Below are 7,146 nucleotides of genomic sequence, written 5' to 3'. Positions count from 1 at the left end.
CCTGTGCCGAAAAAGCTGATCAGTGATGTACGTCACTGATCAGCGCACAGTGGCCACAGGACACCCACAAAATCACAATGTGTGTAAAAAAAAAATTAAAAAAAGACCACACAGCACCCACAAAAAAAAAAAAAGGTGATCAGTGATGCGACACTGATTACCAGTGAGGGGCAGCAGGTGCACAACCTTTGGTGCAACTGGCAGCAACTGACAGGTATATATAAAAAAAAAAAACCTCTGCGCCCCCAAAAAGTTGCTGATCACCTCAGATATAGTGATCAGCACAAAAGGCGGGGGTAGCAGACACAAAATATACACTCTCTATCACTCTCTGTCACTATCTCTCTCTATCTCTCACTATCTATCACTATCTATCACTATCTATCACACTGCAGCAGCAGCACTGACAGTTATATGTATAAAAAAAAACCTGCACCCCCAAAAAGGGGGGGTAGCAGACACAAAATATACACTCTCTATCACTCTATGTCACTATCTCTCTCTATCTCTCTATCTCTCACTATCTATCACTATCTATCACTATTACACTGCAGCAGCAGCACTGACAGTTATATATATAAAAAAAAAAACCTGCACCCCCAAAAAGGGGGGGTAGCAGACACAAATCTCTCTATCTCTCACTATCTATCACTATCTCTCACTATCTATCACTATCTATCACTATGACACTGCAGCAGCAGCAGTGACAGTTATTTATATATAAAAAACCCCTGCACCCCCAAAAAGGGGGGGTAGCAGACACACAATATAGCTCTCTCTGTCACTATCTCTCTATCTCTCTCTATCTCTCTCTCTCTATCTCTCTATCTCTCTATCACACTGCAGCAGCAGCAGGAAGTCTCAGGAAGTCAGATCCAGGAAGCGTCCAGCACGCTACAAGCAGTGATCAAGTGATCAGGTAAGGTATTTGCAAGGATCAGGTAAGTATTAGCAAGGATCAGGTCAGTATCACGGCAGATAGGCACAGTGACCGCTCTGCACGCTATTCCAGACCGGAATGGCGTCTGCAGCGCAGTCACCGTTAGTTTAAATGTCGCGCCTTGGCTGTGATTGGTCCGTGGGTCCCACGGACCAATCACAGCCTTGGGGGCAGGTGGGGTGAGGGTGGGGTGAGGTGTCATCGTCACCGATGACCCCCTCATGCCCCCTGACGCCCGGCGGTGATTGACACCTGTGTTACCAAGCGTCTGATTCGCTGGTAACACAGGAAAACGCTGTGAATGGCTGTTCACACTGAACAGCCAATCACAGCGATCGCCGACGGGGGGGCGACATCGCAGCCCCCCCTGGGCATGCAGGGACATGTCTGCTGTCAGGGACAGCAGACATCGTCCCTCTGTCACTGCGTCTCGAGACGCAGTGACAGTTTAAAGTCATGACGTATATATACGTCATGTGTCGGGAAGTACTTCCCGGCCATGACGTATATATACGTCAAATGTCGTGAAGGGGTTAAAAACGGTATATTGCCGTTTTTTTACCGTTTTAAAACGGTAATGTGTGCGGTCTGAAAGGTGCAGGACCACTTAACCGGTTAGAAAAAAACGTTTTTTCTAACCGGTTAAAATGCAGGGTCCTACCCGTTTCAGAACCGGTATTTTAGGCTCAAAATCGGTTCTGAAACGGTATTTAGGACCCAGCTAATGAGCTGGGTCCTAAATTCAGCACAGGGAATACTTAATGAGCACTCATTAAGTATTCACAGCACTGGAGCCCCCCCCGCGCGCGTGTCGACACCCCCCGCGCGTGTCGGCGCCCCCCCCCCGTGTCGACTTACCCCGTGCCGGTATCTCCGTTGTGGTTCCCGGCACTGCAGCTCAGTATGCTCGGAAAGCACTTATGAAAAAAGTGTCTTTCAGAAAATGGCTGCCCCCATACGAAAGACAGTTTTTTTAAACTGGGTTTTCTATGGGGCAGCCATTTTCTGGAAGACACTTTTTTCATAAGTGCTTTCCGAGCATACTGAGCTGCAGTGCCGGGATCCACAACGGAGGTACCGGCACGGGGTAAGTCGACACGGGGGGGGGGGGGGGGGGGCGCCGACACGCGGGGGGGTCGACACGCGCGGGGGGGCGTCGACATGCACGGGGGGCGTCGACATGCGGGGGGCGTCGACACGCGCGAGGGGGGGGGAGCTGCACGGAGGGGAGGGCTGAAGGCTGCACTGGCTTTGACCCTGTATTTGGAAAGTTTCCAAAAACGGGTCTGCCAGTGTCAAAAAATCGGCACTTAAACGGTAATATACCGTTTAAGTGCTGCGGTGTGAAAGGGGTTTTATCTGGCAGACCCGTTTTTGGAAACGTTTCCAAATACAGGGTCAAAGCCAGAGATGCGGTCTGAAAGCAGCATAAGTTCCTGTTTAAAAAATTCAGAAATGATGTCCAGAAATGACATCAGACATAAATAGACATAAATATAAATATCTGTATATCCATAGTAGATATTAATGCGTTTGGGATAACTTCATTTTGTAGACAAAAAGGGTGTATGATTGTGATTGGGATTTTGGCTTCATGATTCTATATTTGTATACATACTGTATTGGCACATGTAGTGTATGCATCTACTGTACGCAGCTTTGAAAAGCCGAATCTTCATCAACTTTGAAGAAAACTTTCAGATTTTCACAGACAGCAAACAAAGATTTTGAGCTTCCTTAGAAAGTATGAGATTACATACTGTAGGCTTCCCATAATCCTTTACAATATGAAGATGTCATTGTCACAGTAATATAAGAGACCTATCACACTTTTGGATTAATTGCAATAATGGTCAGTACAAACCGTTGTTCGAATGAACATCAAGGTAACAAGCTTACAGTACAGTATACAGTATGTGCAATACTGTATGTATGCTGGGGTACACGGGGCAGTCTTTAAGAGCTAATACAGTAAATAAAAACATGTACTGTACTTACTAGGGGGTGGGCTGATCCGGCCTCTCCAACGACTTGTTGAGGAGGTGGGGGCTATATCGGCCTGCATGGGCAGGGTGCCCTCATCTTCAAGTGGAGGCACTGTGGGAAAATGTCAAAAATGAGAAAAAGTGCTGTTTGCTGTTAATAAACTTACCGTACTCTTATTACTGTAAATGGGGCGGGGGTGGCTTTACGTGGACTGGATTTTATAAAGTGCTGCGCCCGCCATACTGTACTTTAGAAAATCCACTCGGTTGTTTCAAGTGGTTGCATTTGCCAGTGCAGTACCGGATGTACACTAGTACTGCCAGTGGCAATTGCCTCCTTTTGTGCATCAGAGGCATTGGCGCAACGCTCCACCCCCACCCCCCTGACATGGACACAACGCTGACTACGCAGGGCTGCGCTAGGCTGTCATTGGCCGACGCTGCCTGCATCGGCCAATGGCACGCCAAAAAAAGACACAATTAGGAAAGAAAGAAAAAAAAAACACGAACTCAATAAAGAAATGACAGGACTTACTCTCAGACGGAGCGGCTGAGGCGGTGGGGGCTGTAACGGCCCGCAAGGGCAGGGTGCCCTGGTCTTCCTCTAGGCTTGGCACTGTGGGGAAATGATAAAATGTGCTGTTAAAATACTGTAAAGTTATTATTCTTACTCTAAATGGGGAGGAGGGGGTGTTAAAAAAAAAAAGCCGTGGACTGTTTTCAATAAAGTGCTGTGCCCACCACACTTGATAAAATAGACTCCACGTCAACGTGGATACTGGGGGTACTGTATGAACAGGTCGGGAGGACACTTACTGGCTGCCAAAGTTTGAGGGGACCTTCTGGGGAGTACCCTTTCCATCCTCCTCTGAAGTCCTGTGTAAAAATAATTACAGTACATTACAGTATACTGTACTGTAGCGTCCTTTGAAACATTAGTTCACACACACTACTGTGATCACTGAGGTTATGGTAGAGTATACAGTATTGCAGTACTGTATACTGTAGATAAATAATGCCTAGGTCAAAACGTCGTGCATCAGACGTACCGCACGCCTCCACTCCCACCCCCTTTGTGCACGAGACGCAGAGCTACAGTACCTGACGGGGACATTACGGTAATTGTGCAGGGCTCCCGCGGGGACACTACGCTGACTGTGCTAGGCTGCCGTTGGCCGATGCTGACAGCGTTGCCCAACGGCACGGCAAAAAACTACACAAGTTCAAACACACAAACACAAAACACAATAAAGAAATGACAGGACTTACTGCTTAGCATCGTGGCGATGCTTGAGGGGGGGCCTGTAGCATGCCCGCAGGGCAGGGTGCCCTGTTCTTCAATCGGAGTCACTGTGGGAAAATGTCAAAAATGAGAACAAGTGCTGTTTACTGTTAATAAACTTACCGTACTCTTATTACTGTAAATGGGGCTGGGGTGGCTTTACAAAAAGGCGTGGACTGAATTTTATAAAGTGCTGCGCCCGCCATACTGTACTTTAGAAAATCCACTCTGCTCCACAGTGGATAGGACACATACCGCATTCCCTGCTTTTGGCTGCCCTGGATAGTGGTTGTTTAAAAAGGAGGCATTTGCCAGTGCAGTACCGGATGTACACTAGTACTGCCAGTGGCAATTGCCTCCTTTTGTGCATCAGAGGCATTGGCGCAACGCTCCACCCCCACCCCCCTGACATGGACACAACACTGACTACGCAGGGCTGCGCTAGGCTGCCATTGGCCCACGCTACCAGCGTGGGCCAATGGCACGCTAAGAAAAGACACAATTACTGTACTGTACAGTAGGAGAGAAAGAAAAAAAAAACACAAACTCAATAAAGAAATGACAGCACTTACTCTCAGACGGAGCGGCTGAGGTGGTGGGGGGGCCTGTAGCATGCCCGCAGGGCAGGGTGCCCTGTTCTTCAATCGGAGTCACTGTGGGAAAATGTAAAAAATGAGAACAAGTGCTGTTTACTGTTAATAAACTTACCGTACTCTTATTACTGTAAATGGGGCTGGGGTGGCTTTACAAAAAGGCGTGGACTGAATTTTATAAAGTGCTGCGCCCGCCATACTGTACTTTAGAAAATCCACTCTGCTCCACAGTGGATAGGACACATACCGCTGCGCATTCCCTGCTTACGGCTGCCCTGGATAGTGGTTGTTTCAAAAGGAGGCATTTGCCAGTGCAGTACCGGATGTACACTAGTACTGCCAGAGGCAATTGCCTCCTTTTGTGCATCAGAGGCATTGGCGCAACGCTCCACCCCCACCCCCCTGACATGGACACAACACTGACTACGCAGGGCTGCGCTAGGCTGCCATTGGCCCACGCTACCAGCGTGGGCCAATGGCACGCTAAGAAAAGACACAATTACTGTACAGTAGGAGAGAAAGAAAAAAAAAACACAAACTCAATAAAGAAATGACAGCACTTACTCTCAGACGGAGCGGCTGAGGTGGTGGGGGGGCCTGTAGCATGCCCGCAGGGCAGGGTGCCCTGTTCTTCAATCGGAGTCACTGTGGGAAAATGTCAAAAATGAGAACAAGTGCTGTTTACTGTTAATAAACTTACCGTACTCTTATTACTGTAAATGGGGCTGGGGTGGCTTTACAAAAAGGCGTGGACTGAATTTTATAAAGTGCTGCGCCCGCCATACTGTACTTTAGAAAATCCACTCTGCTCCACAGTGGATAGGACACATACCGCTGCGCATTCCCTGCTTACGGCTGCCCTGGATAGTGGTTGTTTCAAAAGGAGGCATTTGCCAGTGCAGTACCGGATGTACACTAGTACTGCCAGTGGCAATTGCCTCCTTTTGTGCATCAGAGGCATTGGCGCAACGCTCCACCCCCACCCCCCTGACATGGACACAACACTGACTACGCAGGGCTGCGCTAGGCTAGGCCAATGGCACGCCAAGAAAAGACACAATTACTTTAGGAGAGAAAGAAAAAAAAAAACACAAACTCAATAAAGAAATGACAGCACTTACTCTCAGACGGAGCGGCTGAGGTGGTGGGGGGGCCTGTAGCATGCCCGCAGGGCAGGGTGCCCTGTTCTTCAATCGGAGTCACTGTGGGAAAATGTAAAAAATTAGAACAAGTGCTGTTTACTGTTAATAAACTTACCGTACTCTTATTACTGTAAATGGGGCTGGGGTGGCTTTACAAAAAGGCGTGGACTGAATTTTATAAAGTGCTGCGCCCGCCATACTGTACTTTAGAAAATCCACTCTGCTCCACAGTGGATAGGACACATACCGCTGCGCATTCCCTGCTTACGGCTGCCCTGGATAGTGGTTGTTTCAAAAGGAGGCATTTGCCAGTGCAGTACCGGATGTACACTAGTACTGCCAGTGGCAATTGCCTCCTTTTGTGCATCAGAGGCATTGGCGCAACACTCCACCCCCACCCCCCTGACATGGACACAACACTGACTACGCAGGGCTGCGCTAGGCTAGGCCAATGGCACGCCAAGAAAAGACACAATTACTTTAGGAGAGAAAGAAAAAAAAAACACAAACTCAATAAACAAATGACAGGACTTACTCTCAGATGGAGCGGCTGAGGCGGAGGGGGCTGGAAGGGTGCCCTGGTCTTCAAGCTGAGGTACTATGGGAAAATGTTTTTTATTTATCATTTACAGTATTTGTACATACAGTACAGTACTGTACAGTATACAGTATTTATCCAGCTTTGAGAAACATTGAAGAAATACATTACATTGAAGAAATACAGTATTTCAGTTTCTCACAAATACAGTACAGTATCCTATAAACGACAATACATTAGTGGGGGTTGGTGGTGGACAGCTTTACCAGATAGAAATGCTAATGAGTTAGTGTACTTGGAGTGGGGAGGCTAATACTGTAGTGTTATTTTTCCTTTCACAGATACAAGATTCAAATGTAAATGTCCTTTTTAGACAATGCAGTCCAGGTGTATAGTGACCCTTAATCAAATTACTGTATCTGTCTGCACTTAACACTACAGAAAGGAGGGTGAACTGGCATCTCTAGTATGCAGCTTTGAAAAGGGGAATCCAGTCATCACATTTGAAGAAAACTTTCAGATTTTCACAAATACAGTATACTGTACTGTAGTAGCAAACAAAGATGGGTCATAGGAAAGACAGACATTAGGTCTACAAGCATTAGGTCGACCACTGAAGGTTGACATGCATGAAGGTCGACATGACTGAAGGTCAACATGGGTTAG

The 7,146-nt window shown here is 47.4% G+C and overlaps 1 long non-coding RNA gene across 1 annotated transcript; it reads right to left on the bottom strand.

Moving 5' to 3' along the window:
- Positions 1–3,460: 3,460 nt before the first annotated feature.
- On the bottom strand, positions 3,461–4,259 carry LOC146046285 (uncharacterized). The gene is made up of 3 exons (XR_014465834.1): positions 4,195–4,259; positions 3,742–3,801; positions 3,461–3,541 (listed from the first exon to the last, which is right to left on the bottom strand). It is a non-coding gene; the product is annotated as an uncharacterized LOC146046285 (long non-coding RNA).
- Positions 4,260–7,146: the final 2,887 nt, after the last annotated feature.

The sequence above is a fragment of the Crinia signifera genome, chromosome 11 (genome assembly GCF_055691185.1).
Source record: "Crinia signifera chromosome 11, ASM5569118v1, whole genome shotgun sequence".
Taxonomy (NCBI): Eukaryota; Metazoa; Chordata; class Amphibia; order Anura; family Myobatrachidae; genus Crinia; species Crinia signifera.
The sequence above is the reverse complement of the archived record's forward strand: the minus strand, read 5'-3'. Positions and strand labels throughout refer to the sequence as shown.